At 43.3% G+C, this 23,170-nt stretch overlaps 1 long non-coding RNA gene across 4 annotated transcripts in view; it reads right to left on the bottom strand.

Moving 5' to 3' along the window:
* LOC120839918 overlaps window positions 1-23,170 on the bottom strand; it is a 41,570-nt gene that overhangs the window by 17,964 nt on the left and 436 nt on the right. For 2 of the 4 annotated variants that reach the window (XR_006076693.1, XR_005715432.2), the window contains exons 2-3: window positions 19,218-19,419; window positions 9,909-10,493 (exon numbers count right to left, since the gene is read on the bottom strand). This is a non-coding gene — a long non-coding RNA (uncharacterized LOC120839918). Of the gene's footprint in view, window positions 1-9,908; window positions 10,494-19,217; window positions 19,460-23,170 lie in introns of those variants that run through there. The other 2 variants (XR_006076692.1, XR_006076694.1) reach the window with 2 other exon arrangements.

Below are 23,170 nucleotides of genomic sequence, written 5' to 3'. Positions count from 1 at the left end.
TGAAACTGTGAAGGCTGTAAGCCTGTGAATATGTTTTAATTCTCTGCGTAAAAGGGGGTACGACAGATGGCTTGTTCTGGAATGTAGTTTCATAGCGAGAATCCTGAATTGCTTCCTGGATCGGATGAGAAGGGACAGAGCGAATTCTTAATGCATACTGGAAGCCTAAATAAAACCGTCTTTTTTCAAGTGAATATTCATTACTCTCAGCATATAGGCTAGGAATAGGGGACGTCCGAAAAGCACCAGTGGAAAGCCTCAGACCTTGATGGTGGATCGGGTCCAACACCTGAAGGGTAGATTGACGTGCGGATCCATACACTACACATCCGTAATCCAATTTTGAAAGAACCAAGCAGCGATAGAGACAAAGGAGACATTCCCGATCGCTACCCCAAGACTTGTGTGAAAGCACCTTTAGGAGGTTCATTGACCTTGAGCATTTCTGTTTCAGGTAAAGTACATGACTACGGAAATTCAACTTTTTATCAAATATCACTCCTAGAAACTTGTGTTCATTACGAACAGGAATTGCCAGCCCCCTTAAGGTCAAACTAGGCTCTAGGATCACGCCACTACGTAATAAAAAGTTGACACATACTGACTTCTCTGGTGAAAAACTAAACCCATTGGCATCAGCCCACCTCATCAGACTATTAATTCCCAGCTGAAGCTGTCTCTCGCAGACCGAAATGTTACACGAACAGCAAGAGATCTGCAAGTCATCCACGTAAAGAGAATAGGAAAGTGATTGTGGGATAGACTTTCCAATAGAGTTCATTTTTATTAAAAATAGTGTTACGCTAAGAACACCACCTTGTGGAACTCCATCCTCTTGGACAAAACTACGAGAGAAGGTTGTACCAAGCTTGACATGAAAGTATCTGTCTTCCAAAAAGCTTTTGATGAGTGAGAGCATTCGGCCATGAATTCCGTACGAGACAAGATCGTTCAAAATTCCATACCTCCATGTTGTGTCATAAGCCTTCTCTATATCAAAAAAACAGAAACACAATGCTGTCTATTAACAAAAGCCTCACGAATAGTTTTCTTATGTCGTACGAGGTGGTCCACCGTTGATCTGTGAGCACGGAAACCGCACTGAAACTTGTCTTGGAGGTTATTTTCCTCTAAAAAATGGACCAATCTTGAGTTTACCATTCGTTCAAAGGTTTTCCCTAAGGAACTTGTGAGGGCTATGGGCCGGTAACTTGAGGGTAATGATGGATCTTTTCCTTGCTTGAGGAGCGGGATAACCTCAGCTCTTTTCCAAGAATCTGGGAAGACCCCTTCTCTCCAGATCTGGTTAAAAAAGCTTAAAAGCACCTGCAGGGTATTGGAATGCAAATGCTTGAGCATACAGTAGTGAATTTGATCTGGTCCCGGGGACGTATTTTTACTTTTATTTAATGCTGCCTGTAACTCTCGAAAAGTAAAAGGTCTATTATAGGGTTCTTGTAGTCCTCCAGAGAAATTTATTCTCTTCTTCTCTATAACACTTCTATGCTTTAAAAATGCAGCCGAGTAATGCGATGAACCTGATACAGATGCGAAGTGCTCCCCTAGAATATTAGCCTGCTGCTCAAAACTAGGCAGTACACCACCTGGCAGAACAAAAAGCGGTATGGAGAAGGCTCGATAATCCCCATTAATCTTGTGCACTTTTTCCCAGACAACTTTTACACTGGTGTGACTATTAACGGAGGAGGTGTATTTCTTTCATGTCGTCTTTTTTGATTGACGACGGACATATCGAGCCTTCGCCCGAGCCTGTTTGAAGGCTAAAACATTTGGAGGGGTCGGGTACCGGCGTAGCACATCCCATGAACAATTTTGTTTTTTTCGAGTCTCACTGCACTCCTTAGTGCACCAAGGTTTTGGCTTAGCAGGAAGGCGTGTAGAAGACTGCGGAATAGCTTTATGAGCTGCCTCAATTATAGAGGCAGTAAGGCATTTGCAGGCATCATTTACATCCAAGCCAACTAAAGTTTCAGGGTTAATCTCAGATGCACTTTCAAACATGGCCCAGTTCGCCTGGTCTACTTTCCAGCGTGGTGAACGTGTCATGAGAGAGGATGAAGGAGCAGTGCACTTTAAAATAATGGGGAAATGGTCGCTACCATATGGGTTAGGATGCACATGCCATGAGAAGTTAGGGAAAAGTGTGGCAGTCCCAATAGAGAGATCAATGCATGATGAAGAAAGGTGTTGACAGCTAAAAAAGGTAGGCTCACCAGTGTTAAAAAGACAAAGTGTTCGAGAGAATAACACAGACTCAATCATTTTTCCTCGGATGTCACGACGTGTACTCCCCCATAGAGGGTTGTTACAATTAAAATCACCCATCAAAAGGAATGGCTCAGGAAGCTGGTCTAAAAACGAATTAAAATCAGAGGATTTCAAAGTAAAGGATGGCGGTAGATACAAAGAGCACACTGTCAGAGCTTTGTGAAGCATGAACCGTACAGCCACTGCTTACAGTGAGGTAGACAGTGGGACTTGTACGCAGGGCACTTCTCTCGGGAGAACCACCGCAACTCCTCCAGAAGAACTGACAGAGCACGGACGATCCTTTCGGAATACCTGGTACCGTCTGAGGAAGTTGGTATGGCTGGGATTTAAATGAGTCTCCTGTAAGCAAAGCACACGTGGCTTGTGTTCCTCCAGCAAAAACTCCACATCATCCAGGTTATGTAGTAAAAAAAAATCATCCCTTCGGAGGGATCACAGGTTTTTTAGTTTTTTGCTTGGTTTTCGGATTCTGCCACTCCATCTCCTCCTGGTCAGACTCAGGGGTAGATGGGGAGGTGGATAGGGCAGGGGCACCGCTCTCCTGAGCTCCGCAAGCAGGCTTGCCTGCCGGCTTGGGAGGGTCGGAGCTGCGAGATCCTAACCTGCGGCCACGACCAGAACCTGACGGGAGGGTGGCAGATGTACTGGGGAGGGATTCAACCCCGTCCATCTTCTCCACCTCCTTCTGTCTTACAGAAGCTGCATGAGGGCCATGCAGCTCCTTGGTTGCAGGCGGTCTCTCCAGGGAGTGAGGCCGAGGGCCTCGCTTTTTCTCCCTGGTAGGAGACCGTGCAGACTGTACAGGCGCAGCAGGCGCTGGCCTGTCTCGGGATGTGGGAGCAGCCCGCGAACCCTCTCCGCGAAGAGAGGGAGCCTGCTGCCCCTGGGTAGGCTTTGGGGTCCTGAGGGCGGCAGCCAGGTCTTCGAGCAAGACCTGGGTTGCCCTCGACTCCATACGCGGCGCAAGACCCCGGCGCGCCACGTCAGCATACGAGCCTTGTGCAAGGAATGACCAGCGTTTCTTGGCCTCAAGGTATGTAATGTTCTCTTTAGCCTTTAAACTCAGTATCTCCTTTTCCTGCTTCCACAGGGGACAGGCACGGGAGTATGCTGCATGGGTGCCTTTGCAGTTGGAGCAGCACACAGTGCTTTCACAGACGTCTGCGACATGTTCGTTGCTGCCACACTTGGCGCAGATCTCTCTTCCACGGCAGCTCCTGGACCCATGCCCGAACCTTTGGCACCTGAAGCACCTTTGGGGGGTTCGGCACATAAGGACGGACACGGCAGTTCAGATAGCCTGCCTTTACTGTTGCTGGGAGACAGTGCCGTTCAAAAGAAAGAATAAGATGTTTTGGGGGAATCTCCTGACCCTCGCGGCGAAGTATAATCCGCTTTACTGCAATGACACCCGAGTTTCGTAGGCCTTCAAGGATCTCATCCTCACTTACATCTAGCAGGTCGTCTTCGGAGATGACACCACGCACAGTGTTCAAAGTCCTGTGCGGTGTTAGCGTGACTGAGGTCTCCACGACGCTCTTCATCTTCTGAATGGCCACACTTTGCTCTTGTGTGGTGACCTCAACAAGGAGGTCCCCAGAATGGAACTTTTTTGCTTGGTAGGAGTGTCCGATCAAATGCTCAAGAACCTTGGCAACAATGAACGGAGACAGCTTGGCGGCAGGGCGTTGATTGTCTTCAGAGTGGACTACAAAAAACTTAACAAAGTGTTCTGTTTCAGGTGCTTTGGCGATGACTCGTTCCGGACAGAGCCGTTTGGATGCCTCCCTGGAACCGGGTTTAGAGAGAGAGGGAGCCATAAGAGGCGGAAAGTGTTCAGAACCTGTGGTGTGCCGCCCACCACGGAGCCCAACAAGGGAATAGTTAACGGACCATAACAAAAAGGGCTTTGCTGGAACCGTTAGACTATTAGCACTGCCCAGGTACTATAACCAAGTGTGGTTTTGGACGAGGAGTCTGTCGCCACCCAAGGTTAGCCCTTGCCGCCAAAGGAAATGAAAAAAGGAAAGAAGAGAAAATGAGAAGAGTGAAAAGAAGGAGAAGACAAAGGTAAAAGAGAGGAGGGGATAGTAGAAGTGGCGACTGACTGAATCATCCTGTTCGGGCCAAGCCAGGACACACGTCTACGGGAAGCAGGGACCGAAGTGGTGTATTGCCTCACCCGGGGGGCCCCGAAGGGTCCAAACCTACCCCGGGTTCGACTCAACCACCAGGATGCCCTTTTCCCCGGACACGGGAAAGCCACGCACAGCCAGACGTGGGCGGGCGAACCCGCATGGCTTGGGGTCCGTGGAGACGCCACCCTCCAAACACCTGTTTTCACAGGTGCCCCCTGCGGGGTTAGTTTGGCCAAACAATGATTTAGCTTTTCTTACGGTGACCGTCTGGACTTCAGTAAATATTAAACAATCATCTGCAAACAGTCTAGCGTGCACATTTTCATCACATATTAAGTTGTTTATAAATAGTAAAAACAGTAATGGCCCCAACACCGATCCTTGGGGAACCCCTGATGTCACCTCATACACACAAGAGTGGGCGTTCTGAATACTAACAAACTGTCTATGTTTATTTAAAATGCAATTAATCCACCCAAGCAAGAGCTGGTTTTTTAAAATCAATCTTAATTTGATCATTTAATTCTGATGGCTTAGTTTATCGAAGGCTTTCTTGAAATCTAGAAAGATGTCATCTACCTGACCTGTGGCGTCTAAAATGTGCAAAAAAGAATGTTAGACTTCAGTTAACTGTGTTGCAGTGGACAGGCCCTTCTAAATCTGTGTTGCCTATTATTGAGTATGTAATGATTAGCTTAAAAGGTGCTAATATGCTTCGAAATTACCTGTTTAAGAAGTTTGCAGCAGCTTGAGGTTAGTGAAATCGGCCTATAGTTTGATACCATCTTACACGTCACCTGAATTTAGGATTTGGAAAACTTTAGCCATTTTACAACCGTCTGGAATAGAAACAGATAGCAATGATGCCTGAAAAATAATGAAAAGATATTTGGCAGACCATTCAGCGTCTCTTCAAAAATGAGTTTGTGACTTTGTCAGGTCCTTCTGACTTGGAATAGTCAATGTTAAGGAGTATCGAAAAAATTCCTTCATAAGACAAGGGTACATCATCGATCGCTGGAATATCAGAGTATTCATTGAACACTCGTGACAGAACATCATTGCTGGAGAAAACTGTGGAAAAAGAATGATTAAACGTGTTGGCTATGTCAACTTTTTCAATATTGGCTCACCATCATGAACAAAATTTGAAATGTCATTTCTCATACGTTAAATGATGCCGCCAAAATTTCTTGGGAGCAGTCAGCAGAAAACTAGACATTGTGATGTTGTATAATTTGTTTTTACCACTTTTTATGGCAGTTTTTAGGTTTGTGCTCTGAATTCTAATAGTTTCACCTATGCGTTCACTAGGAGTTTTGCGGATGTTTGCTGTATATCTCGAGATTTTTCGCCTTTTGATGGACTACATGTTTCGTAATCCACTGGTTTTTGTTATGCGACATTTTAATTTTGAGTGGAATGTACTGGTCAATGCATTAGTTTATTATTTCCTTTAAATTTCATCCATATATTGTTAACATCATGTGCAGGGTCAAGGCTCAATTGCCTCAAACAGTGATAACAAGATTCCAGTTTGTCTAAAAGGCCCATCTCCATGATGAAAATCTTTGTATGTTGTCACATCGCTATGCGCACTAGGTACCAAACGATAAGGGCAGTAAAACCATCAAGTGATGCCTGGGAATACCCAGTACTGGTACAGAATATCGCTTATACAGATCAAGAACAGATTGGCATTCACCCTGCACTCGTGTGTACCATTTCACTATCCGAGTTCAATCGTGCAAAGAGGTCATATCAATCAAAGTGGAACAAAGAGTGACGTCTTAGTTTACCGGTCTTAACCCCTTCACTTCCGCTATTATGCAGCCTTTTCCCGCGTGGTATTCCGCGCCCCGTTTTCGCTGTACCCGTGCCTTCTGCGGCTCCGAGGAAAAAGTTTAATAACTTCCGCAAAAAAAGACACAGGAGGATAACTTTTGTTTTATTTCAATCCTTAATCACAGGCAAACGGTATTCACTTAAAAAACTTTCGAGTGTGAAATAGCTTAAAGCACACGGGCATGTGAAGGGCGACTTCACATTTTTCGCACTCCCAGCGGCTCTCGCTTCTTTCGCCCTGGACCTTGCAGATGTGGCACCGCCTAGATGGGTTTGGTTTCGTAACGTTGGCTGTGATCTGGCGAGGAAAATGCGCCCATTCGTATCCCTCTAGGCACATCGGCGAGGCACTCACTGATGGCTTTCCCCGTCGCTTGTAACCGGGCAACACCGTCTCCTCCACGATCTGCTCGGCAAGGTCGACTTTCCAGTCCGTGCAGCCAGACTTCTTGCCTGTGGTCTTTCCAAAAAGTATATAGCTGTTGTAGACAGCTATATCCATGACGTAGAAGCAGGGCCGTACCCAAAAAAAAATTTCGGGGGGGGGTTTTCGTGGACAACGGTGGCCATTTTGAAAGTGTCTATTGTGTTATTTTCGCCTACGAATCATGTTCATCGGTGGCATATAATGGAGAGTTGCAGCAAACCGGAGAACCGGTCCCGGTTTGGTATCCGGTAGCCGACCGGCGCCACTGCGCGTGCGCAGAGGTGGAGATTAAAATCGGCTGGCTGCAAGTGCACCGACCAGGGCTGTACCCAGAAAAAAATTTCGGGGGGGGTCAGAACCCCCTAACCCCCCCCCCTGGTTACGGCCCTGCGTAGAAGAAGATCTTTTTGTACCCCTTGGCATATCTCCGCATAATGGGAAACGAAGCCAGCTGCTGATCCTCACGGTCGACGCCTCCCATACCTCTGTTGTAATCAAGCACAACCTGGGGTTTGAGGATTGGCTGGTTGTGTTTTCTCTGTTTTCCTGTGTCTGTCAGGTTTGTTGTGTCATGGGAGGTCGAAAGCAAGGTTACGGGCTTCTTGTCCTGCCATGTCACAGCCATCAGTCCACGGGAAAAGAGGCTGCGACAGTCACCCTTTTGAAGGTTGATTTTTTTCAGATCCTGCGGCATGTTCTTTCGATGCACCCGAACTGTCTTGACAGCGTTAGACCCCGCTTCCTTGATGTGAAGAAAGAGTAACTTGGACGAGTACCAGTTGTCTGTATGGATGGTGTAGTGTCTAGTTTCAGTTTGTGTTTGAACTCCTCAACTCCAAGCAGCCGAAGGAACATTGACTATCGAGAGGCATGCTTGGACAGGCCTCCCGCGGTGTATGCGGAGCATCGCAATGTAACCTCCAACAATCCTATGTAATCTCAGTATTAAACGGTGTTAAACCACTACAGATGGTGTGACCATTTCCAAGACGGTGTCCCGCAAGGTCGATTACAACAGCCTCGCTGCATAACATTCCAGCTGTTGCCGGGGTCCTCTCACTTTTGCCTGTGTAAATAGAAAAGTTCAGGCAGTATCCGCTTGACGACTCGCACAGCTTGTAATATTTGATTCCAAAGTGTGCGCAATTCGACGGATTGAATTGAATGTAGGACAGACGACCACGAAACTTCATGAGGCTCTCGTCTACCGCCAGTCCCTCTCCTAGAGAATACGACTCGCCAAACACCTTCAAAACATAGTCGAGGACTGAACGCAGCTTTTGAAGTTTGTCGTCATCAACTGGCAGGCTGTTGCCGCACAGGTGAAGGTATCGTGTGAGCGCCCAAAACCACTGACTGGGCATCATGGACGCGAAGAAGGGCGTGCTAATGACGCTTCTCTGAAACCAGTAGGCTTGAATCCTCCTTTTTTTCACTTGGCTCATGAGAATACAAAGGGCAAAGTACGCCTTCATCTCACCTGGAGTCGTGGGAAACCACAAAGGGTCCGGAGAGGAGGCCTGCTTCTCAAGTGCGTACGCATTCGTGTGACGTGCAAGCATCTGCCAAAAGTCCTTGCCTATCAAAGCATTGAACATTGAGAGGGCTGTAGGACTGTCCCCTACAGCTATCTGAATGGTTCTCTTTACACCTGCTGTTCCGGCGAAAGGGATCTTCGCGACTTTGTCGGCACTGTCGTCGTCCTCCCATTGCCAGACGTCGAGCCTTCGAGCTTTCGATCGTGGTGGCGCGACGGGCACCGAAGAATCAAGTGGTTCTTCTGAGTCCGAAGCCTCAGCATTGTTGTCACTGTCCGAATCACTGCTTTTGATGTCCATGGTAATTTCCGGGTCGTCGCAGTCGTCATCCTCATCACTTTCAAACACCAAATCAAGAATTTCCTCGCTGGTGAGACACCTCCTCTTCCGCGACGCAATGTTTTCATACAAAGAAAAAGAACCGCAAACTTCTTCCTTTTCACTTCTAAATATCATAAAATAATCACGTATGTGGTACCATCTGCTGTCAAAAGTACTAATCAAAACACCTACCGCCTGTAAAGTGTTGCCATTTATCAATATATTTTGGAAACAAATTATTTTGCGGAGGACGGCGATTCGCCGTCTTATTGCACTTTGGCCCTTTCTCCCTCGGACGGTGGATCGCCATCTTCGGAAGCGAATGGGTTAAGCATCCCAATCGATGCTTGGAACATTAAAATACTTGGAGATTATAACATTACGGGTGCTGACACGGATTTTAACTAAAAACTTTCAACTTTTCTAAAATGTCGAAACTGAAGTTAGGTGGTCGATAGATGGTACGTATCATTATTTTGATATTAGACAATTTTAGTGTGCACCAAATACTTTCTATTTGCTTTGAGTCTTCGATTGTGGTGCAATCAAGATCATGCCTAGCAATTATGGCAACGCTTTTGATACCCCAATCCTTCCTAAATATTTTATATCCTGCAGGAACTATTTCGCCATTCACCACGAAATCATGCAACCATATCTCTACAATAACCATGATATCGGGGTCATGCTCAATTAAAATGTGTTCAAGTTCCTCAACTTTGTTAATGATACTTCTTGCACGTAAATTAATAATAACAATATTTCGTATGTATTTTGTGGCACTTTGTCATACCATTTCGCAACTTAGTGCCCCGAAATTATCTTTCTGGTATAAGTCTTACTTTATCATTTATGCTATCATCCCAGGCGTATGTAGCTCCATTTATTTTTATCTTATCAAATGCGAGGAAACACTTTTCACCATTTGCTCGGTTTGCGCTGCCATTTTCCCACAGCCTAATGTCTCTGACCTGTCCTGAATAGTCCTCATTTACGGGAATGTGTGTTCCTTGTATTTTTTTTGTGTTACGAAGGATTGCAGTATTGTTGCCTGAGCTACCAAGTTATAGAAAAACAGGTTGTATTTTATCGGATAACAGGCTGCCTAGCCTCTTGATCTGCTGTACACTGCTGACATAAATCCCTAATTTTCCACTGACTACCTGTTCAATAACTTGTGTAGTTAAGAAAGCCTGTGTTTCGCTCAAGGTTTCTTCAAAACTATATAAGGTTTTTACACTTTTCTTGGTTGGCCTTCAAAAACGCATCCAGTGACGAAATTTGATTTCGGGCTTTCTGCACTTCACCTGACAGACGCTTTAAATTCGCCACCGAAGACTCGCCACCGAAGACTGTATGGATTCTAGTCGTTGACCAAAACTGTTTTGGTTTATCATGATCTCAGCAACATCCCAGGCAATCTGTTTCTTACTTTCGAGCAGCTGTTGCATAATAATAGTGTCAGGCCCAGGATTGTGCTCGACACTGCCACTAAGATGTAACAATATTGCAATCACACTCCAACACTCGGAGATTATGTTACACAAGCTGCGTAGGCTCGGCAGCATTATCAAGGTCCTGCAATCGTGTTTAAAACACTTGTAGAAGTATTTTCTACTAACCTGTACGTAGAACAGGAAGCAATATGACATCCCTGCTTCGATTGTGCCGCCGAGCCTACTAAAGCCGCAGCGTTTCCAGGGGCAGTTTGGAGAGCAGCCACGCCTCTGTCGCAGTAGCTGATCCTTGGTTTTCCGGCGCATACTTTCTTGTTCTGTTGTCGTCAATGACGGGAAACCCACTTTGCAGGTGCCAGGATTGCGTTTGATTATCAGGGACGTACTGCAGGTTGACAGCACATGACGCCGCAGCTACTGGTCTTGCATTCCCGCAGTCGACTTTGCTGGTGTAGAAAGACTGCCACAGCAGTATCTGTACATAGAACAGTAGGCGATTAGACATCCCTGCTTCGATCGTGCCGCCAATTGCCCACTCTAGGTGGAGGCACGATACCATGTTTTACTTTATGAACCTAGTTAGTTATTATACGAACCTAATTCCTATATTCAAGGACAAAACATGACTGAAAGTTGACACAGAGTGCTCCTTCAGTACGACAATGCGCCTGACCTCATGTCTTGCATTACAATGGTCCCCTAAATAAAGCTTTTGGGAATGATATCAACCCTATTTATTGTATCTGGCACCCCGTGACTACAGGCTGTTAAATTAAAAAAATGACACACCTGCATGGTAGATTTCTCATCTGTATATGGTTTAGGTAATAGAGGTTAGGTGGAGAGGTTCGACAAACTTTTTTCCAGGAAGCAGCATAAATTCTATATGGCGAGCAACTGTTCTAAAATGTGTCTGATGCACATGAATGCAAAGAGGGGCCATATAAAGTGGACCATAGAGAATGCATAAAAAAGAGTGATGACGACCCAGCCAAGCTGGCCCCATCATTGGCTGCGGTTGCACGTACGAATGCACGAGGTCTGCAAGGAGCAGACCAAGGGGGTTATATTAAGACTTCTGGAGTGGAGGTACTTGGGAAAAAAAATGGGTAGACGCTGTGTGAGGCATGGGAATTTTGCCTTCAATTAGTTTTATCTGCGGCGTTTCATTCAAGGCAAGTCTTTATGAAACAACTGCAGCCGTTCCCAAAGGCGATATTTGGCTTTTGTGGCGCTTTTGGTTGCGTAAATAGCCTTAAAAAGCCAGGAATTACTTTTCATCTGTAAGATACGCAGCAAGCACACGGCAACAAATCTCGCAGTATCTAAGCTGGCTTACGCGAGAGGAAGCTGGCCGATTATGTGCCTTTGCATTGCAACCGCAAAATAGAGACTTAAATATGTTTGCATGTTGCAGGTTTCCCCGAAGACAACACTCAGCATGCTGTGTGAGAGCAGCTGGGCGTGGTGGTGGGGGGGGGGGGGGGGGGGGGGGTTGGCTCTGTGTTTCATGTACTAGGAAAATGACTGCTTTAAAAGAGGCGGTGAAATGAGAAGATTTCAATCGGGTAGCATTCCAATTGCGTTTCCTGTATTTCCAGCATAGCTGCGGAAGGCACTGAGTATTGTAGCAACAGTGAACACTTATTTTCTATTACAGTTTTATCTAAAACTCTAAATGGTTCTTTTATAAGAGCTGTGCATCAGGAAAAGAAGTACTACAAACAACTTTATTTTTCCGAACTTGATGTTTTCCCACTTTCTAAAAGTGCCTTTTTCGGTGAAAGTTCACGTGCAGGAATTTTCTTGATCGTGAGAGGTATGCTGTGTAATCATTACCATGGGGTGGATTATTTGCGGAACCAATTCGTGCAACTCATCATTGTGAGAATAAAGGAACATTTTACATTAATTTGTGCTATGGTGTGTTCCACAGAATAAAGTAATTTCTGTTGTGTTGTGTTGCATTGCGTTTGCGTTTGCTGTTGCTGTTGTTGTTGTTGTTGTTGCTGTTGCTGTTGCTGTTGTTGTTTTAAATGCCATGAGCGGCATTATGCAGCAGACGACGCGGCAGAGTGTCCCGGAGGCAACAGATCCTAGCCGGAGTAATTTTGTACGCATTTTTATGGAGATGTACTTCCGTGTAATACGACAAATTACCACCCTTTCATAGGATAGTTCCCTAGGCCGTGCGCCGCCAGCACTACGGCTGGCCCCTTAGCTACGATGACGCCGTTGCTATAGAGCCACATGACACGTAGCAGCTAATGGCGATTTAGGTGCCATTTTCCGCTACTACATACAACGCCGGCTTCCTTGCATTGGACCCATTTAATACTTTCGCATTAAAAAATCGTACGAACCGTCAGGTCGAAAATCATCTTGAATTGCGGCATTCTCGATCCCAAAATTATTTTACAATATAATTGTTACCTTTCTTTTAACATGAATGTGGGAATTAGGTGAAGGTTCTGTAGGTTGACAATACTTTCCATTTATAATGCAGCGAACTTCTCATTTCGATATATTGCACGCCTTCGAACTAATGTCCCAGGAACCTCGAAATTCATTTCATATGTACCGAAATATCTCCGAGAGGTCATTATCCTCTAGTGCAGGGGTCCCAGGGCCCGCGGGGCAGTTTTATCCGGCCCCGGGCACGACCCCAGAAAAGCCCCCCTCCCTTTGCAGCTTACTCACAGACCCAAGCAGCACTCGGAAAAGCAAGAACCACAAAAGGCAGGAAAATGGAACGCTACCACGTAGCATTGTCCGGCATCCCCATACTGGGGCAGAGAACGCCTTCTTTTTTGCCTTTTGTTTTGTCTCCCGTCTTTCCGACTTGCCGTCCGGCCCCCTCCGTGTCAACTTCGTGACGACTCGGCCCGCCGCTGCCAAAGGTTGCCGACCACTGCTCTAGTGTATCTCGCTACCATTTTTTTACGGTTACTTCAAGTCGCAAGATGTCACATATGAATGAAATTGGCTTCTTTTATGTGTTTATCTGAAGTAGAGAACTTTTTTCTTGCCCAAGTAAATGGGGCTGGCAGAGTAATGTGCATATAGAAAGCCTGTACTCACAGCTCTTTTAACATTTTCATTTTACAAAAATGTTCCTCCAACTGAAGCACACTGGAAGACATTTTGACCGGAAAAATTTTGATGTACAGCCATAGACAACTGAACATGGGGTCATTAAAATGAACAGGATCTATAGTCCGGACTATAGTCCGGAAAATACGGTAATATAGTCGTCATAGTAAAGAAAGACACTTCCCCAGAGGCGTAAGGCGTGAGAAACCTTAGAACATCGTCCACAATTGTTTGATTGCTATTCCATCGTCCGAATACAGAGATGCAGTACATCGGCAAGCCAATGTCTCTGATCTCATTTGGCTTTAACTAGTGTTTTTTTTTTTTTTGTTTTTTTGCTGATTTGCATTTTGTGAAATTTCGAACCAGTTGTTGCAAGCCGGCCGCTTCTCTGCCGGTTTGCCAGAACAGCTTAGACTCTGTCAAAGAAAGCACTGTAAATGGTAGGGCCCGCGAGCGTCTTGAGACGCGGGAAGAGTCCCTCTTAGCTCATCCGCTGGCTTTGACAGTGCTTTCTTTCCCCCAGTCTCAGCTGAGACGCTGTTCCTAGCAAGTCGCCCCCAGGCGGCCCCAAGGGACATGGCGCTGCCTGAGACATCTGCTGCGCCTGTAACCTCGGCCTTAGCAAACCGTGTCCCTCTACGTGAGCGCACCGCATATCAGCTAAGGTTGCCGAAGGACGACAATTATGCTTTGGATTCACAACTCATAAAAAATGCTTAAAACATTAAAAACACTTTTTTTTTTTCAAGAAATTGTAGATGACGATTCCAAGGCTGCTCCTCTATCAAGCGACGAACCGTGGTAAGTGAGGTTAATTTTTTTCGTTTATTTTTGTTTATTTCTCCATGATAAATGAGTAACAAAAGCTTTAACTGTGCAAGTTTTCTCTGAACAGTTAAGGGTTCAAGTCCACAAATATTTAATATTTCTGTCAGAGAGGACGTTCATCTGTAACTGGAAGTTATAAAAATCACTGCCTTATTCCGTATTTTCTGTAACCTGCTTATGTCGGTTTTGGTTGCGGGGTCGTACTAGACTTTTGTATGTTGTAGGTCTTTATGTTCTTGCTACTTTTAAGTTTACGTTTGAGTAAGGATAATTTGCAAAATGCAGCTGCGCAGATATTTAGAATATGTCTTTTTGCCATGTAAAATTGTGACTTATTGTCACCCCTATGTAGTTGAAATTTTCTGTTCTTGACAGTTGTACATTTGCAATGTGATAGTGAAACAGAGATACATCCCTCTCATTAGTTATGTTGGTATATGATGACCTTTTTAAGTTAATTTCCATTTGCCATTGGAAGCACCATTGCTTAATATAGTCGAAACTGTCATTTAATGCTGCCTAGTCTTCGGATGTCTTAATTGGCAAATAAACCAAACAATCATCCCCAAACAAATTTATTTGTACTGGTGGTTTAATTACCATTGAGATATCATTGATATATAAAATAAACAGCAATGGTTGCAATACTGCTGCTTGTGGCACCCCTGAAGTTAGCTATATTAAGTCTGAAAGTGCTCCTTGAACTTCAACCGCCAGCGATCCATTTCCCGAACAAGCCTCAATTCAACTTATAATATTTTAGTTTAGTGCAAACATCTTAAGTTTTGTTAGTAAATTGTTATGCGTAGCACGATGAAATGCTTTTGCAAAATCTATGCTCATGACATAAATTTGTAGTCTCGAATTCATTGCAGAAGTAACATCGTGAAAATGTTTTACAAGTTCTGTCCTTGTTGACAAACCTGCCCTGAAGCCTTTTTTTTTTTTTTTTTTTTAAATAAAGGAAAGCATTGTTTTTCAGGAATTTAATTTTATGTTTTGCAACTACATGCTCCATCACTTTGCAGCATGTCCTAATGGCACTGGACGTTAATTATTTATTTGTAGACGACAACATTTTTTAAATATTGGCACCATTTTAGCCCTTAACGAATCAGGAGGAAGAATACTTGTTTCTAGAGACTTCTTCAAAAAAAATATTCCAGGTAGAATCACAACCATTCAGCGTATCTTCCAATAAATTCTCCGGGGATGTTATGTGGTCGTTGAGCCTTTTTTGCATCAAGATGCAATATCGATCAAAAATTCCATCCTGCGTTATTACTAGCTGAGCCATCTGAGGTAGCCTTGTGCTGGTAGAAATTGAAACCCTTTTTTTCTTTTTTTGTCTTTCTTCGTAATAACCGATTGAAAAAGTACATAAAACCTGTTTGCAATATCCTTACATTCCGTGACTACTCAATTATCTACAATGATCTGTTCAATTTGCTCCTTTTTATTGCTGACGTACCTCTAGAATCTTGCTCGTGAACTCCTCAGAATGTCATGTAGAGTGACCACAAAGAACCTTTCTTTCTCTTATTTTAGTAATGGTCTCGTTATTCTGGTAATCTCTTAAATAACTTCCTTTTCTTTTTTTTTCTTTTTTTTTTGTGCTTTCCACATTTACCTTATCTTAGGCTTGTAGTGATTGATTTTTACAAGTAATCCGTGGATTATCCTTTGCTATTTGCTTTACACATGTACGGAATATAGGTTTCAATACAGTATGATACCAAATTCCTCAAGTAAAGTCACATGTCCACCCTGTGGGTATATGAAAGATTTGTAAAATCATCCCATCGCATCTTGAGGTGTTCAAGAATAGCAACCTCACTTTCCCTGTGAAAATCTTTTATTAAAGATTTTCTAGCAACTGTTCTTTCCTGCGATGTAACATAATATTTAGTGGAACCATTTGATCAACTGATATGTCTTGATTTACAGTGGTGGAATAATTGTTTATGTTATCTGACAGAAATACCAAATGAATGAATGTTTCGCTGAGTCAGTAATTCTCGTGCAATCCAGAACTACTTGTTTGGTACCATAATTAAATGCGATATCAAGCAATATTTCGCAGCTTGCAACTTCTAAAGACCCAACTGAGAGCCGCAACCCACCGCAGTCATACCAGGGGACGGTTAAAGTCCCCTGGTATGATTAGTCGAGTATTGCTCTTTATATGTTTCCCTAACTAATTACAAGTTATCAAGATCCTCGAAAAACGTGGATGGAGCGTTTGGCACACTATTCGCGACTCCAGCGACCTATAGTTGGCGCTACCACCAAACAAACATGGCGGCTGAGTCCAGGTCGCGTCGGCTCGGCCGGGCTGCCTGAACGGGTGGCGCATTCAATTTAACAGATTTTCTTTTGTTTAATGCCCAATTTTATAGGTATCTGAACTGAGACGGTTGAGTCTAGCCGGTGCACATAAACTTGCAGAGCATAGTTTTGTTTTCCTGATATTTTTGTTCTGCTCATGTGAAACTTTCGTTTCGGAGATTTCGTTCAAAACCAAAACTATGGGCTCCGAAGAGTCGGTAATAGACTGTAATCAGTTTTGATCACCTAAGGAAAGCGGCGATGACTACAGAATTGTTCCACCGAGAGCAAGCCTCAGCTAAATCGCATGCCTCGACCATGCGACTTATCTGTCCACGAAATCAAGCTTTTGTGATATCCACATTTAGAAAACAGCTCCAGTCGTCTGCTCGGTCAACAACACAGGCTGCAGGAAAATTACGAAAATTAAGAAAGTGCTTTTTGAGCCAAGGAGCATTTTAACCCGCTAGTGCCCAACTAAGCAGCTGATACTCGTATTTCAATTGTGGTTTACTAGCAATCGATAAGTCATTTTGACGAGCGGGTTATGCATTATATTACATACTATGGTCCCACTAAAGCGATATTAGTATACACTTCGGGTTGAACTATGAGTTTAGTTGACTAGCTTTTAGGTGAACTGCTGAATAAAAGTATAACTGACAGACAGAGCGATACTACTTAAACTCAGCCAAATGGTTCTAGCCGGCAGCACGGAGGCGAATGCGGACAGACTGAAGAGAGCCTTCGTTGAAGATTTACGCAGAACCTCTCTGCATTGAACTCGACTTCGGATCCTGAACGGAGAAAATGAGTATTTTCTGTGGCCGGCCAACCTGTGCAATGTAGACGTATATTGTTGATGGCTTCGACGGGGGTATAATACAAATATTGCAGGCGCGATAGATCATAATGCCGTGACAGCTTCTAACTTTGCGAGACGCATCCCCCACCTTTTGAAAGCATGTAGATAATTTCCCTCATTAATCATGCAGCGAGCAGGTTTTCCGAAATGAAGTAATTGCGAAATCAGCCCATCTCCTTAAGTGTGGTCCAGAGGCTTTTTCGGCGAAAAGCAGCCAAGACGAATAGCAAACGCACCGACCGGCGCGGTTGGCTCAAACTTGAAGCTAATGGAACACAACCAAACTCAAGAAAACCAGCTATCGAACCTTCCTATTCACTTGACTGTAACATCGGTGTTCCTTCCAGTGAAACACCTAGTCTGTCGTCCTCACTCGACTGTTCTACAGTCTTGTTAAAAAAAACACTTATCAGTTACCAAGTAGTCGTCACTTTGAATGTGGTTCGAGACAGAGAAGAAATCAAAACGTTTTTCCTCGATTCCTCCCCATCCAAGAAATCGAAAACATGCGACCGTGTGTTGTGGAGTAAACGGGCTTTCAAACACGTGATGGAAGGTAACAATTTACTGAGGCTTCACCACACTAATGAACACTCGGGCAAACTTAAGAAATGTTCGGACCTTCGTCAAATTACATTGCTTGGCACTGCGCCCATAACACGTGTCCGCGAAAGCCACCAGAGACGGCGAGGGGCGCGGAGCGACCTGGTCTGGCTGGTTCCCGGTTTTGCCGCTTGGTGGCGTCCTTTTAGCTGGAGTCTCGAATAGGCAGTTACAAACACAAATTATATATTACAAAAATAAATTTTGCACAACAATGCCTCTTTCAACTCACAGTTCAAGAGCGAACAAGAAGGTGGAATAATATGGTCAATGTTCACCTAAGACGGCCAACAGGTTTTAATTTCGATAAGATAATGCGTCTTGTATAGCATTATCATATCCTCCAAAGATGTTGCTTTGTTTACTGTGCTTCTAACATTAAAAGTGATCATTTTTAACTCACACGGTTTTGTAACTGAATGTGAAAGTAATTACCGGTCTTGTCTCATTTTGTGAGGCACTGGACACCTGCATTGCTTCCAACGTCCCAGTCTAACACTTTGTTGTTGTTTCTTAGCTTGTCGTGGTGAATAAACACAATCTCCATTTTCCCTGTTTTGTTTTTGCACCTTCCCAGTTTTTTCTTCTTCTGACATTTAACATTTATTTTTGCAATGTCACAATCTTACACTCAGCTTACTTCCCTTAAACTTTTTTGCAGTTTTTCAGGATCTTTTGCTTCTCATTATAATCCATGAATTTCATAATTACTCGTCATGTGCCCTGTTTTTTTCTGACCAATCCTGTGTATTTGTTCAATTGCCGTAGCTCTTACTTCCAACTTGTGAGAAAATATTTCCTTCACAACAGTCTCCTTTAGTTTTGAAGAGGTTTCACCATCGTCTTCCCGCAGTCGGAATATTAATATGTTATTTCGTGTACTGTATTTTTCAGTTTCAACCATTCTTCCCTTCTGCTGCTCTACCTTATGTTCTGATTTCCCTTACAGTCTTTCTCACTCAATCTACATTCCCTTTTGATTTCCATAATATCTAGAAACGCTTTTTGTTTAATCTATTTTTTCTTTGTTCATGTCCTGCATGTTACTGTCTAATCGTGTCTGGTTTTCCTTGATGTCTTTGAGATCTCTACTAAACTCTTCGTGCCCGTCAAGTACTTTTTTGCAACAACTCTTGGATAGTTGGTCCCGGATTTGTTTCCACGATTCATGCAAGTAGCAGTTTTAAAACAAGCCAACAATCACTGGTCAACATAGAAATGCACATTATGGGGCACGGCAGCACAATACAGTAAAACCTCGTTATAACAAAATGTGATATAACAAACTAATGGATATAACAAAGCAATCGTTATTCCCCTTGCTTGCTAATAGTGGGAAGAAATGGACATTGGCTATAACAAACTAATGGTTATAACGAAAGAATTACGACCGCTCCTTCAACTTTGTTATAACGAGGTTTTACTGTAATACAATAAGAGCTAGAACGGAACGATTTATATTCATCGTGTGTCACTAACCTGTAGTGAAGACCATTGTAATTTAAGCATCTTGCCGGCGCAATCACCAGCGTGCCCTCTGAGGAGTCTGAAGTCGTCTGTAGATTTTATAGCCCATGGTGCTGAGGTCATCGTCTCCCGCTGCTGTCCGCGATTGCTGGTCATGCTGACTGACTCACTGAAGTTACGGTGATACGGCTGGCCGAGGTCCGATGTATCCCGTCTGTTTGCGGTGGTTGGGGTGAAAGGTCGACGAGAAGAATCTGTTATGAAAATTGTGGCATTTTCAGCATCTTGTGCATGCAGTTTTGATCGTGCTAACTCAACTATTGGGCCCGAATGCTACCTCCGACTGGCTGATTGAGCCCCGCCCGAAACACTGACGCAGCACTCGTGCCCAATAGACGAGTTAAAGAGTAATGCTATACGAACAGCCTTGTGCACCAAGACTGCAAATGAAGCCCATTTTTGCCTGTTTTCGGTTTCTGATGCCATACGGCCCCATGTATTGGAAAACTCCTTCGTCCTCCATTTTCCCATTGGAATGTTAAGAAAATGAAGTAGAAGTTTATAATAACCTATCCGATTGGCCTGAATTTTGGGCATCTGGTTGTTATCTGTAGCACTACGTTTAGCCGGAGACTGAGTGTTAGGTGATGCATAGTGTATTTTTGCTTTAAAAAAAAACTTTTTTTTTTTGTGACAGCTTCTACACTATTCTCAAGTATTGGAAAGGAAAAGTGACGCAATGTTTTACTGGCTAGTGCGGCTTATACGCCAAACTGCTTAGTCGGACTCTTTTTATCGTCATACATCCTTAAGGGCCTTTTAAAAAGTACATTGCATAAGATGGGGGCTGTAGAGAATGTCAAATAAAAATAAAGAATAGAAGCACGAAAAAAAAATGGCACTGGCACGCCCGCGAGTAAACCTTGAAACTATATTGCAGTTGAAAAAAACAAAGAACTTTAGAATTAGTAACAGATAAATAAAACATTACCTCGATTTGAGTCTTATTACACAAAGTAAACCATAGTTTATTTGAAATGTTGAACTGAATGTACTATATAGCTTCTGTCGAGCAGCAGCAACATGGAAGGCCTTGGAGGCGATTGTACCAGTAGACGAGATTTGTCGGCAGCAGCCGACTAAACACGCAACATTCAATTTTTTATTTTTTTATTTGTTTTGATTCGGGGAGACAGATAACAGGGGCAAGTTCGTTACCGAGCTCTTTGCATAAAAGAATGGCTTCCAAATTTATTGTTTTTGTTCACATATTGTTTTATGTACATCTAAAATTTTAGTACAGACATGACATATGTAGAACTATTGCGTTATTTAATATCTAGAAGTTAAATATGGTGAGGTATGAAAACCGTGTGCGGTCTGGTAATTAAGTACACTACCTCGAATACCCTGTGTTTTTGAGGAAAAAACAGCAGTGTTGTATCATCGTAAAAGTGAAGTACGCATAACGAAATGCTCTGTCTCCTCCAAAGTTTCTTCCTAACGGTTAATACCACATGCCAATTAGCTTAAAAGCAATTTTATGCCATTGTCAACGACAGAATGGCTGTGGGAACCTCAGAGAGGCCTCGTTTTTTCTTTCAATATAATTTTTTAAGAGCTTTAGTGTTTTGACGTCTCCACTATGTATGCTATATTGAGGTTACTCCTGAACATTTTTTTTTATTTTTTTTTTATTTATTACATGGAAATTTGTTCGAAATTTAGGTTACATGGTTACAAGGTGAAATGATGATTATGTACACAGCGATGGATATAAGGTGAAAAGTTGAGAGGAATGTCTGTGTAAGCCGCACTCCTATAGCACTATTTCACTCCCAGCACATCATAAACACAAACAAACACAACGTTTTTAAGCAGGCTATAATCTCATTCATTTCCAGATATTAAAAATCTGGAAGTCTCAGACACGCATCAAAAAGGTGAAACCATTCAGGTACTGGTGGGTGAGCTTCGTAAACACCTCTTACTTTCGAAATTTCTTCCAGAAAAATTAATTTTCTGGTGCGTGGTGTGTCGGCGTTCCTATCAATCATCCGGCATCTCCAGAGGCTGTGGAGGCCTATCAGCATAAGTAAATCATAGGGAATGTTTGTCTCACTAGGTATGTGTAAAAAATGAATAGTATGATCGGTAAAGTCGATTTCCTTTTTAAGAGTTTGTTGGAGGACATCCCAGAAGAAAACAGCATCTGTACAGTAGATGAAGCAGTGTTCTATTGTTTCCGGTCGGTGGCATAATCGACAGTCAATTGACCACGGCACAAAAAACCCACGTTCTTGGAGCCACGATTTTACTGGAAGCGTTGATGAGTGTAACTTAAAGAAAAATGTTTTGGCACTTGGAGATATGCACATTCGCTTTACACGTTTTAGAACACCTTGTCCATTACAGTCACTAAATCGTGTCCTATATAGTGGAATGGGAAAGAGACTTTCAATCGAGACCTGTGATAGTCGTTTTCTTGGTACTAGAAATAAATATTATAATGAGCAGCGGACTTTTAGAAACATAAAGGTATTGATTACTTCTTTCCAAAAGCCCCATAGTTTGCCTTGGGTAGAATTCGTTGTTGATATGACCAAAAAGGGCAAGTGATGTGCCAACTTTCTTTGAACAATGGTAAGCAGAAAAGGATGGGATAAATTCCTAAAAACAAAAATTGTCGCGAAACGAGTTGGCGAACGAATAAATGTGCAAGACCTAAGCCGCCAGCTTCCAACGGAAGGAACAAGTTATCGCGTTTCATCCGTTCCCAAGATGAGCTCCAAATAAAGGTCGCTAGATTCTGTGGAAGGCTTGTAGCTTTGAACGGCCACAATGTAATACTTGTAAGACATAGATTAGTTTCGATATTAAAAACATGTTGCACACTGCTGCTTTTCCAAAGATTGAAAGGTCTCGTGCTTCCCATGCTAATGATTTTTGCTTAATCTCAGTTACAACGCAATTCCAATATAGATTATTGGGTCTTGTTTGATCTAAAGGAAGGGACAGCAGTTCCACGACAGCCCAGCCAATTGGCCTGGCATGGTTGCCCACGCGCCTATCCAGAAGCCATGAGATTTTTCAGTGTTCAACCTCGCTCCCGTTAGGTCACAATACTTCTCTGTTATATGAAGGCCTTTTTCTACACTCTTCTTATTCGAATAGAACAGTGCCACGTCATCAGCATATGCCAGTAACTTTACCTCTGTCAAGCAAATAGTATAACCTTGGATATTTTCATTGGTAATAATGCTAAGGCAGAGAGGTTCAAGGTATAAAGCAAAAAGAAGCGGTGATAGTGGGCAACCTTGCATTACTGAACATTTGATAAGAATGGATTCAGAAAGGGAATTGTTTACAACTAGCCTTGTGCTGCTGTCTTTGTAACAGAGCTGAATGCCCTCGAATAGCATGGTTCCTATGTTTGCATGACAAAGTATTTTGAATAAGAAAGAATGGCTTACTCTATCGAATGCCTTCGACAAATCAAGCTGAACTATAGCTACTTGATCTTGCTCATCGGATACAGAGTCAATCACAGATCTTGCTACGTGTACGCTCGTTTGAATGTTTTGCTCTCGTATACCACAAGTTTGGTGTTCTCCGATTAGATTATGTATTATGAGGTGTAAGCGTTCGTTTAAAACTTGGGCGAATATTTTATAGTCCACATTACAAAGTGATATAGGTCGATAAGCTTCAACCTTTTTTAAAGTTATTGTGTCTTCTGTTTTAGGAATTAGTACAGTATGACCGTAATAAAACGTTGGCGGTAGTGTTTGGTATTCGTAAGCGGCTTTTAGGACATCAAGTAGTAAGGGACTCAACAGATCAGAAAATTTCTTGTAGAATTGAGCACTTAGGGCATCAGGTCCAGGTGTCTTATTTGAAGGAAGTGCTTCTATGACATTTTGAATTTCCTGTAAGGTTAGAGGACCCACGACTATTTCTTTTTC

Source organism: Ixodes scapularis, unplaced genomic scaffold (assembly GCF_016920785.2).
Source record: "Ixodes scapularis isolate PalLabHiFi unplaced genomic scaffold, ASM1692078v2 PGA_scaffold8__174_contigs__length_109621045, whole genome shotgun sequence".
NCBI lineage: Eukaryota > Metazoa > Arthropoda > Arachnida > Ixodida > Ixodidae > Ixodes > Ixodes scapularis.
Note: the sequence above shows the minus strand (reverse complement) of the source record. Positions and strands in the feature narration are given on the sequence as shown.